The sequence below is a fragment of the Gossypium hirsutum genome, chromosome A02 (assembly GCF_007990345.1).
Source record: "Gossypium hirsutum isolate 1008001.06 chromosome A02, Gossypium_hirsutum_v2.1, whole genome shotgun sequence".
NCBI lineage: Eukaryota > Viridiplantae > Streptophyta > Magnoliopsida > Malvales > Malvaceae > Gossypium > Gossypium hirsutum.
Window position 1 is genome coordinate 108,130,201 of NC_053425.1, and position 11,243 is coordinate 108,141,443.

Below are 11,243 nucleotides of genomic sequence, written 5' to 3' on the forward strand. Positions count from 1 at the left end.
AATAGAAATTTTTCTACATGTCAATTCATAAATTCAGGGTGTAAAAGTGAAAATTTAAAAAAGCCTTAAATATACATCGGAGATTTATAAAGTCTTCCGAGAAGAAGATGACCGTTGTCCTCAGTCTTTTCTAATCCCTTTCCTTCCCCATCATTTCATTCCAGAGTTCCCCTTTTCTTCCCTGATTCTCTCTCTCGCTCTCTTTTCAAATTATTGTTTTCATTCTTTTTTACCTTCGGGTAACCAGAGGCCAAACAAACATCCCCCATTTGTTTCTCGATTCTCTCTCTTCAACTTTTTTCTCTTTATTTTTAAGTTTTGGGTTACGAGAGGCCAAAAAAAAAAAACACATACCCGCTACAGTAGGGAAACAGTTTTCGTGAGAGAGATAAACCTAAGTTTTCTGAGTCGTTTCTGTTTTTATGTGATTTTCGAAATCTCCTGTTTCATCGTTGACTGATTTTCAAGTATGAATCTTAACTTTGTCTTTTGCCTTTTCAGTTCTATTTAATGGGATTAGCAGTTAGAACTGCATGATAAATAGATCTACTTAATTCATAGGCCGGCTACATTTGTACAAGCAGCCAAACTTAAGAGAGGGGCTCCTGCCAAGGAGAAGGAACTAACAAAATTGAGGTCACTTTTCCTTTTTTAAGCCATTGGTTAATGACTTCGGTTTTCATCGTATTAGTTTGCATGAATTTGATTCTTTGAAAAATCTTCTTGTGGAGTTTTGGGGTTAATTCAAAATTTTCCGAATTAGTGAGTTAATGGTTGATGTGAAAATTTGATTAGGACAATGTGAAAAACTTATGTTCTAATTTTCTGGACTATCAAGTTTTAGGTATGTTACGGGAAGCCTACTCTCTGTTTACTGGTAAGTTTAACAAGTAAAGATAAATTTAATCTTGAGTGTTAAATGAGGTCGATTTCCTTTAATCTACAGTTTATATATATTTAAGGTCAGGGAATAGTTTTCAATTACTTGAACACTTGGCTGTTTTCATTTAATCTACAGTTGATATATTTAAGGCCACTTTCCTTGTACAAGTGCGGTTTGATAAATTTGGAATTCTGTTTTTGTTTCAGTAATATAAGCAGTATTGACACTGCTTTTCTGGTCTGTTCAGTAATCCATACTGAGCTTTATGTCATTGGAAACCCACTGCGAATTTAACCAATGTGTATTTCCACTCAAGTTCAGGTCAACAGAAAATAACAGAGCTAAGTGGTTTTACCTATGTTTTCTAGCTGAAGTTGACCTTTGCTCTGTGGTTCCAAAATGGCCAAATTTAAGAACTAATGCAAGTTTGTGAATAATGCAGGAATCCACGGTGTGAATTGAGGGTCCATCGATAGTGCTGTAACAACTAGTGTAAAGCCAGAGTCCACTGACAATGCAGTGACCCCCAATGTCAAGCCAGAATCACCTGGGAAGATCCAGTAAGTACTTTGTTCATTAACTGAAAGTTTTCTGGTGATCTAAAAATTCGAAAGTTGTGTTTGATGTTTATCTTTAGATATATGCTTATTTGAAGTTTTTCAGAAGATTTAATAGGAAAGTCGTCTTTTAATGTTTCATTTTCCTAGTGAATAGTCTGCTTTAACATTTGAATCTCATTCATGTTCCCTTTTCATAGGCGCTTATGTTACGAGCTTCAATATCTAGTAACATTTTTTTAAGAACCTTCATGAAGGCTTTTAACAGCTACCATTTCTTTTAAAAACAAATGCTTTTGGTTATATCTAACCAAGTGAGGGCCTTTATGATTTTAAAGCTTGGGCAAAGAAACATGTTTTACTTTTGCATGCTTGATATGTTGCTTCACGATGAGTTTTGTGGAGATAATCACTACTCAGAACTTAGTTTCATGAAATGTCATTCTCATACATGTAGATTAATTTGTTGTCATCATGGTGTGTTAATATCAACAACTTAATCAAATCCCATTTCTTTTCCTGGAGACCTTCAAAATTCAAACATTGTTTGTTTTGTTTATTTTAGGTGCTAATCCAGGATTTCTTGTATACATGCGCTCAGTATCCTAGCTTGCTTGTTGTAACAAGGAATTTTGTTGGGCTTAACCGCTATATTCTACCTTCAGTTTTCATGCATTTGTATCATCTTTTTTATTCTTATGGTATTTGGTTAACTTATTCCAGCGACTGCAGATGAATATCTTCTCACTCTAGATGAGATTTGGCTGTGGCAGGAAACCTTTAGTTTAGGGGATTTTTTGGGTTCTTATCTACTTTATTGTGAAATTTAATTGTCTTATGTTGTCCATGCTTAGTTGATGAAGTGCTACATATAAATGTGTATGTTAAATTGAGCCATAAGGCAACAAGAGATAGAGAATGCCGGATTTTTTTTTAAATGCCGAAAAGGCAGCTTTTTGACACTCGAAGAGACATTCTTGATTGGTGAAGAATGCTTCCAAAATTTAAAATTTCTGAGCTAATTGATTTTATTATATGTAATACTTCCACTAACTGTTCTGACTCATGGCTTATTACTGATATATAAATGTTTTCTGATGGGTTGATGCCTGCAGTTTGAGTGGGCCTGGCAGCATCCTCAAGAATCAGCGGCTGTGAGGCAAGCAGCTGCAACATTTAAATCCTTCTCTGGTTTCACCAATAAGATAAAACTTGCATATACGATGCTCGCCCTCCCTGCCTGGCAGAGGTATATACTTGCCTTTTATCCCTGATAAATCCTGTTTTGTTTAGGTCAATAGTTGGTTAACCAATGTGTTATATTGTTGTTTGATCAGCTTGAACATCACGGTAAACTACTTCTCAACCAAATACACAAATCCTTCTGCTAGTTGCCCAAGCTTGCCAGAGCAGATGAAAGTTAAAGTTTCACCAATGGATGAGCTCCCCTGCTATACTGAACCAAATGAGTTTGAATACAAAGATGATTGTGATAACTTGGATGAATATGACGACGTCAGTGATACATGTGAAACTGTTCCAGAAACATATCCAAATGAAGCTGTTATTGTTTCAGCAGATAATTTGCATAGCATCATTCATGAGGCTTGTCATGAACAATCTGAACACATTGAAGAATATGGGACAAGAAAACCAAGGAAGTCATCCAATCTTGGAGTAGGTAATGTAGAGTCACTAGTTTTCATTCATCCCCCTCCTAGCAAGGCAACCTCAATTGCTACTGGCCTCACCATGGTAAATGCTGCTGAATGTGCAGATATGAGCATTGCTGGGAAGGAGTCTTTGAGGGGCATGCGGTTTAAATATGCTGTGGAAGCTGATGAAGATCCACAACCATCAGTAAAAGAGAAACCATCAACTACTGACGAGGAATATGATAACTTTTTAAAATGTATTACTAGAGACGATTTATTAAAAACTGAGCAACACCTATCTCGGTTAGGAGAGACACCCAACATCAATAATAAAGTCTTCTCCTCTCTTCTCTGACCTCCCCGCCAACATCCCCACTTTTCCTCACCTTTCCTTTCTCTGTAAATAACCAAGTATCTTCTCAATTTACCTTTGGATTTGTTTGTAAAGGTAAGGCCGTCTCTTTCTGCTAGCAATTTGCATTCTGTGTTGCCTGCCTTTCTTTTTCTTTTCAAAGTCTCTGTTACCGTTTTCATCTCTTTTATGGAAAAATTTTAAGGACATTGTTGGATATTTCTTTTTAATTTCCATTTTCTCATCCATTTCTTATGCTTGTTGCTAAACCGTTGTTCAATTTACTTGGTTGAGTTACTAGTATGATGTTCTTATATATATCCTATGGTAATTATTTGATTTGAACAGGACTTTGCAACTGTTGTTTTCTGGCAGATAGGTTTGCGCATGTCTTTGATTCAATTTCGTCTTACACTGTCTTTCTCTACCAGCAGTATGGCGGATTTGCGCTCATTTTCAGCTAAAGAATTTAATTGGCTCGCATCATGCTTTTGGGACATCATCACCTGCAAACTAGTAAGTAGTCCAATATGCTTTTGCTTTCATCAACGACATTTTTGGTGGATTGGAACTTTTTTCAGCTCTCTCTTCTTTGTAGATTTCGGTCAAATTCAATGGCTTTTATTAATCTTCTTTTTCATTTCCATCTTTTATAAATTCAATTCACTCTAATCTTGGCACTCAGTAAACCATCCTTTGCCTTATCTAGTTCGTGTTACTTAAAATTTGTTCCTAAATCTTGTTGATAGATTAGCTCCATAGGTAGCTTTTTTTCTTTTCTGGGAATGGTAATAGTTATGGTAGTATAAAATTGCTTAGAATCATATTCGGCCAGTTTCTACCATTTATTTTTGTCCAAAATTTAGGAATAGGCTTTGAAATTGGCAATTAAGAAAAAGAGAATGACCGTGAATAGTACCTTAAAACAGAGAGGAAGAATAGGTTGGTTGAGAAAAAAATGGTTTGGCACCAACAATGATGCAACTAAATTGTGCTAACACTCATAAAAGACCTGCCTTCCCGAGATTCTAACCTCAAATGAAGCATAAAAGGGTTTGGGAAACTTAGGATAAGACAGCTCCACACTGACGACTAAAAGACCTTGGTAGTGGTTCCACTTTTGGACATGTATCTTTGAATTTTGGGTCAAAGTTGTCCATATCTACATTTGCTGTCCATGCCCAAGTTGGAGTAGTTTATTAGGTTTGTTCTAAATTGCCAAGTTTGTGGACTATTTAGGGAAATTATCGAAACCCCCTGAAGATTAGATTTAAACCACTTGATCTTAGGTTAATCTATTTAGGACTGCCTAGAACTGCAGTATTAGATTTGTCATCAATACATCGGAATTCACATTTCACTTTTAGAGTACAGAATGTACATATTTATCTAATTTCTGATACTCATATTTAGATATTCTTACATTGGGAGTATTTGAACTTTCCAAACAAAAGAATCATGCATTGGAAACATAATGCAATTCTATCATTAAATATCATAAGTTGGCTTTAGCTTTAGAAGTAAATTGAGTAGCTGCATAAGAATTTCCTTTTTATATGGTAAAGGTAATTTCACTTCTCTTTCTGGGTCTATTTGTTGGAATTTTTGATAGTTGAAATGTTTTCGAGATTAATGCAACTTATTATCTGTCTTTTTAAACTATGTTACCTAGACTCTTCTTTTTTTTTTTTTTTTCTAAAGTATGATGATCTAAATATATGGAAGAACTTTAAAAGGTTTAGTATACCCATGTTAGACGCATCCTTATATTATATCTGACACTAACCCTCGATTCTAAGTAACAGCCTTTTAATACTGTTTTGAGATAGTCTCTCTCCCTCTATTTAAGTTCTAAATATGTTCGATATTATTCTTGCAGGTCTATGATATAACAGGTTTTATCAGCCCTTTTTGTTTCAAAGGATATGGAAAACTAAGTGATAAAGAAAAAGTGGAATGGAACAATCGGTGCAATTTTGTCCTATGTTCTTTTCTTCTTTTCCTTTTTCTTGTATAAAAAATTGTTCAAAATATAACTTTCTTTCCTAAATTTCTTTGCAACATTGATCTAGATAGCCTTATCTTGTACAGGGGATTTTCAACTTTCCATGCTTTAATTGCAGCATGGCTTCTCCCTACCTCCTACTATTCTCAGATCTTTTTGACGAGGATTCCAGTAATGACTTGATTGTTAATAGATTCCAAATCCCAAGATAGCTCCAAAGGGGAGAGGCAAGTTTACATAATCTTTTTTACTTGAATGATTTTCACATTGATTTCTTAGCTGTGGGATTTATTGAATTCAGGAATAGAGAAACATTCCCAGATGAGACTTTAGCCTGTAAACGCTGCAACTGTAGAAGATCCAGATGTTTGACACTGTAAGTTCACATGCTAGACAGAACATTTCACTTAAGTACTTTGTTACTCGGACTTGGTTTAAGTATATACCCGAGATCGCTATCTTTAGTTTTCTTTTAAGTTTTCTTCATGTATTTAGAAGATGTTTGGAATATGATACCCCGAATGTTCAGAGGGTGCTCAAAAAAAGTGAAGATGTTTAGAAGATGTTTGGAACATCTGTTGAGTTTTGTTGTTTGTTGTGATCAGCAGTTATTGTGAGTGCTTTGCAGCAGGGATTTACTGCAAGGATTGTTGTGCATGTGATAACTGTTTGAACACGCCAGATTATGAGGATATTGTGCTTGATATTCGACATCAAATTGAATTGCGTAACCCTCTCGCATTTCTATTGTTAACCCACCTAATGATTCCCCTAATGTTACTGTAATTATAACTTTATAATCTTACATTTTTTTTTCCCTTTAAATTTGTGTAATTTCTTAAGTGTTTGACATGAGAAAATATGAAAACTTGATGAACACTCCATCAGCCAGGCACAAAAGCGGATGCAAATACACGAAGTCAAAATGCCTAAAATAGTTTGCGAGTGCTATCGGGTATGTTTTAACTTGGTAGCTCCATGTTACTTATGTTGCTCCCAATTTCCTTTTTTATTTTTAAGAACTTGTATTCAAGATCCATGTGTAATATACACCTGGATATAGATATGTTATATGACTCTCCAAGTGTATAAATAAACTCTTTAAATTATTGAACAAATCAGTGTTAGACATAAACTGACAATACTCAAGTTTGTGTTTAATATATGGTTGTCATCTTATTTCCTTTTTGGATGAAAAGTCAACTTGTTAAGATGATATAGTGTATGAACTTAATTACCTCTAATCAATCCGACTGCACAAACATTCTTCATTTATTTTTAGGCTAAGGATGCCACTGTGAGGATTGTGACAATTCTTTTGGCAATAAGTCGGGTAGTTTCTAAACTTGAAAATGATTTAACATATCTATAATGGACACATTTCTGGATCGTAGGGGTGAAACCAGAATTTTTTTGGGATCGAGACTAAGTTACACATTTTTGTATGAGCTAAAATATATTAGTTTATAACTTTATATTTTTTAGAATGATTAAATCAAAATTTCATTATTTTGAGGGTCAAACTATAATTTCACCATGAATTAACTTGTAATTTTATAGATTTTGGGATCTATAACCCTGCCTCCCCTCCCTTCCCCATGCTGAATCTGATGCTCCCACCCGATCATTTGTAACATGGACCATTAAATACTTATTTGTCCTGATTTGAATGATGAATGCTGACCCTAGCTGTGATGCTTACATACAAGTATTATATACCCAATTATTAGTGACTAACTAACTTCACCATGCTGGAGCTACAGAATCAATGTTCCAGAGAGTGGAAAAACAGCAGAATCAGTCTCATGAGATGCTAAATACAGCTCAAGTTATGTCTGGCAGCACCTTGGCCGGGACTGCTAATTCGTTTTCATCAATGTGGGAAAAACTCGTCTGACATCCTCCTTCAAGATTACATGATACGAGGGACTGTCAAAATGTCTTACTGGCTGAATCAGAAAAAGGAACTAGCCTTCATTGCTACTCTTCTGCCTTGAGTCCTAAGCAACCATGTCGGAGTAAGGAGATTGATAATATCTGTGAGATCATGGTAGATGGTTTTCCTGACTACCACATGGAAACCTCCAACCCCATCGACACAGTGAAATCTGGCTCGGGTTTGGGGCTCTATAATGGTGAATGACTTTGATTTTTTTTCTTTTGTACAATTTGTTATGGTAATAAAATTGTGTGTTATGCCTAATAAAATTGATGAATGGATATCCCTCCAATTATGTTATCTCCATATTTTGCCTGAAATTTTATGAATTTATGATTTTATTTACACTACCAGAGGCTCCAATGCATATGACCTTTGTGTTTGTGTGTATTTTGTTGTTGCGAGTACCATCTGTTTTCTTTTAATTATTTTGCTTTTATGCGTCTCACTTTTGCACTTTAATTTTGACTTAGGCTCATTTTTCTATAGGGGCATTTTAGTACGGTTTAGTTTCATTTGTTATAAGAGAGGGATTTAAGCTCATTATTAGTGAGTGCTCTTGTAGGATAAAGCATTTCGCATCTCTATATTTTTGGGATCTTTGCTTATTTAGCAATTAAAATCTAATTTGCCTAAGCCCTGATCTGATTTCTAAACTGGACTGTTTTTGAGGGTTCATAAAACTTAATTGAGTTATTGCTTTTGCATTTTAGTATTGCAAGAACTTTGCTGAAAGAGTGCTGTAGCAGGAAGGTAGTTCGGTCTCATTTGAAAGGTTCATGTTGTCCTAATTTTTAATGATGCTTGAAGATGATTTTTGCTTGCGGTATTCTGCTTTGTTTTGCTTTCTTTTCAATTTGCTCACACTGGAACAATTGGTCTCTTTGTGGTCTATGTTGTTGGAGGTTGAATATTTGTCGTAATACGATCAATTAGAGACTTTTGTTTTCCATCTGTGTGCCATAGGTGGTACGTGACAATCTTAAAACAGTGAAGGCAATTGCTTTAGAGTACGTGGGATACTACCGTCAGATGTGGACACTTTGGAGCCTAATCTCATTGAAGGGAAAGTTTTGAGTTCACTATCTGATTCGCAAAGAGAAAAAAAGTTGTTGACCAAATATTTGTATGCTTGCTTCTCCATTCATTTTCTGAACTTTTTTGCAGCTTAAAAACAATAACAGAATATTTAAATTAATTATGTTATTATGCATAGACAATATGCTGATTATTGCCCAATGATAAACTTTTGCTTGTGCAAGCATCAATAAAGAGGGGAATGTGCTCCATGTAATTAGTTATTTGATTTGTTGAAGCTATTTGTTAATTTAGATGATTTGATTATGCACTTCCTCAATTTACATGTACCCTTGATCATCTCTTTCAAAATGCCCTTTTTAATGCTTTCAGATATTGCATATGCAGTTTGATTTGTTTAGCCTCTGTTACTGAGATTGTCCATTTAAAATTATTTGATGATAAACTTCCCTTTACCTGTGGTGGCCATATTTTCAGCACTATTGAATTTAGTCTTTTGGTCTATGTCTGGATCTTTAGGCACTAGATTTGAAGCCAAACTATGTGCGTGCTTGGGCAAACATGGGTATCTGTTACGCCAACCAGGTTTGTTATATCCTTCACTGTTCTCTCATTGTCTTGACATTCATGAAAAGGGATCTACATTTCTCTACCCTCTAAATATTTTTATTTTACCGATGAAAATAAAATAAAAATATTATAATATTGTTATGTTATAAAATAAAAACCCAAAGTTTCTCTCCGTTAAATCAAGATCCATTGTCATTAGCTTCTTTCTCTCTCTCGAAAAAGGAAAAGAAAAGGTTTGAATTCATGATCAGCGGTAGCTTTTTCCGAATGAGTGAGTCGAGGTAGTGCTAGCCTTTCTTTTATGGTATAAATTTTGATTCTTTAAAAAAAATCTTGTTTTTTCTTCATCTGTTTTTATTCTGTTTGGTTTCTGATCGAGGAAAATCGAGGGAAATTTCTGATTCACCTGTGAGTTGGCAAATTCTGTTCATCCTGCATTTTCCCGGAAGTCAAACAGGAGACTTAAATGTTTTTAATATCTTAAAGGGGGAATCAAAATTAAAAAACATTTAAGTGACCGTTAAAATGGCCCAAAACTGATTTATTAGCTGTTTATTAAATATCTCTTCAATCTATGCACATTTATTATCCGTTTCTTTCTCTCGCTGTCTCTTGGTCTCCCTCTTTTGTTTTCTTTTTCTTCCTCATTTATTCTGTTTTCATAACAAATCCTCAAATATATCTCTTCAATCCAAATCTCTTCCCATTTCTTTACGGGTTCTCTCTCTCGGTCACTTTTCAATTTCTTTCCTCTCATTTTTTTAGCTTTGGGTAACAAAAGGCCAAAAAAAAAAACACACACCCTACACTGTTTTTTGTGGTTTTTGAAATCCACCTTTGAGTTGGCAAATTTTGTTCATCCTGCATTTTCCCGGAAGCCAAACAGGAGAGTTCAATGTTCTTTATTTCGAAAATTTTGTACTCTTACTGTAATATTGAACAAATTTTAGTTGATCCCTTGATAGAAGCTTCGAATTGCCTTCTGTATCTGTTAATTTCCCAAAAACAATTTTATTGATTTAAAGAATGTTTTAATCACAATAAATGTTACCGTTGACATCTTAATCACCATAAATGTTACCGTTGACACCAATCTAATTTTATATATATATTAATTCGTTATCCTAACCTGCTTTTATGTTATTTGAAAACTATGCTTTGGATTTTTCCGTTTTGTCGTTAAGAATTTTCTGTCCTGTCAGATTTTTAAGTGTTCTGCTGTAGTTAATTCTGTGTCTTATTCTATTCCAGTTTTATCCCTGTCATATTCCGTCTCGGAATAAGGTATTGCAAGGATATCCTACCAGTTCTTATTCCGGTTTTAGAGATTTTGGCCCCCGGTTTAAGTGATTTAGTGGCCGGTTCAGCTTTTTTTTCCTGTCTGAACCGGTCTACCTGTCATGCTTATTCCGGCCGGGGATATCCCATTCTAGGGATATCCCGGTTCAGTATTACCCAGGGATATCCCATTCTTCTGATATCCCGGTTCCGGTTTTTTAGGACCCCGGTTCGGGTTTTTTTAGTACCCCGGTTCGGTGTGAGTTGGCAAATTCTGTTCATCCTGCATTTTCCCCGAAGTCAAACAGGTGACTTAAATGTTTTTAATATCTTAAAGAGGGAATCAAAATAAAATACTAAGTGACCGTTAAAATGGCCCAAAACTGATTTATTAGCCGTTTATTAAATATCTCTTCAATCTATGCACATTTATTATCCGTTTCTTTCTCTCTCTGTCTCTTGGTCTCCCTCTTTTGTTTTCTTTTTCTTCCTCATTTATTCTGTTTTCATAACAAATCCTCAAATATATCTCTTCAATCCAAATCTCTTCCCATTTCTTTACCGGTTCTCTCTCTCGGTCACTTTTCAATTTCTTTCCTCTCATTTTTTTAGCTTTGGGTAACAAAAGGCCAAAAAAAAAAAAACACACCCTACACTGTTTTTTGTGGTTTTTGAAACCGACTGCTTCATCGGGGACTGATTTTGGGGTATGAATCCTTAACTTTGACTTTGTCTGTCTTTGCCTTTTGATTTCTATTTTGTTTTCCAATCAATGTTTTTTTACTTCTATTTCAGTGGGTTCATTTCTCTGCCGTTTCTTTGTTCCGATTTTTTTAACCCCTGCTTCATGGGAGACTGATTTCAGGTATGAATCTGCTTCAACATTTGTCTTTTTGCTTTTTGCTTTTTTCATCTCTGGTTTGGAGTGTGGTGTGTTTAGCTGTGTGGGTTTGGGGTGTTGTTGGT

At 35.0% G+C, this 11,243-nt stretch overlaps 1 long non-coding RNA gene across 21 annotated transcripts; it reads left to right on the forward strand.

Annotated features, from left to right (window-relative positions):
- The first annotated feature begins 22 nt into the window (after positions 1-22).
- LOC107939596 (uncharacterized) lies at positions 23-5,680 on the forward strand. Of its 21 annotated transcripts, none has more exons than XR_005905030.1 (10): positions 93-467; positions 562-636; positions 796-877; positions 1,090-1,443; positions 2,556-2,689; positions 2,778-3,121; positions 3,218-3,543; positions 3,796-3,963; positions 5,327-5,415; positions 5,539-5,680. It is a non-coding gene; the product is annotated as an uncharacterized lncRNA (long non-coding RNA). The 21 variants fall into 21 exon arrangements; XR_005905042.1 differs by having other exon boundaries at positions 98-467; positions 1,326-1,443; XR_005905031.1 differs by lacking the exon at positions 796-877 and having other exon boundaries at positions 98-467; positions 1,090-1,204; positions 1,326-1,443.
- Positions 5,681-11,243: the final 5,563 nt, after the last annotated feature.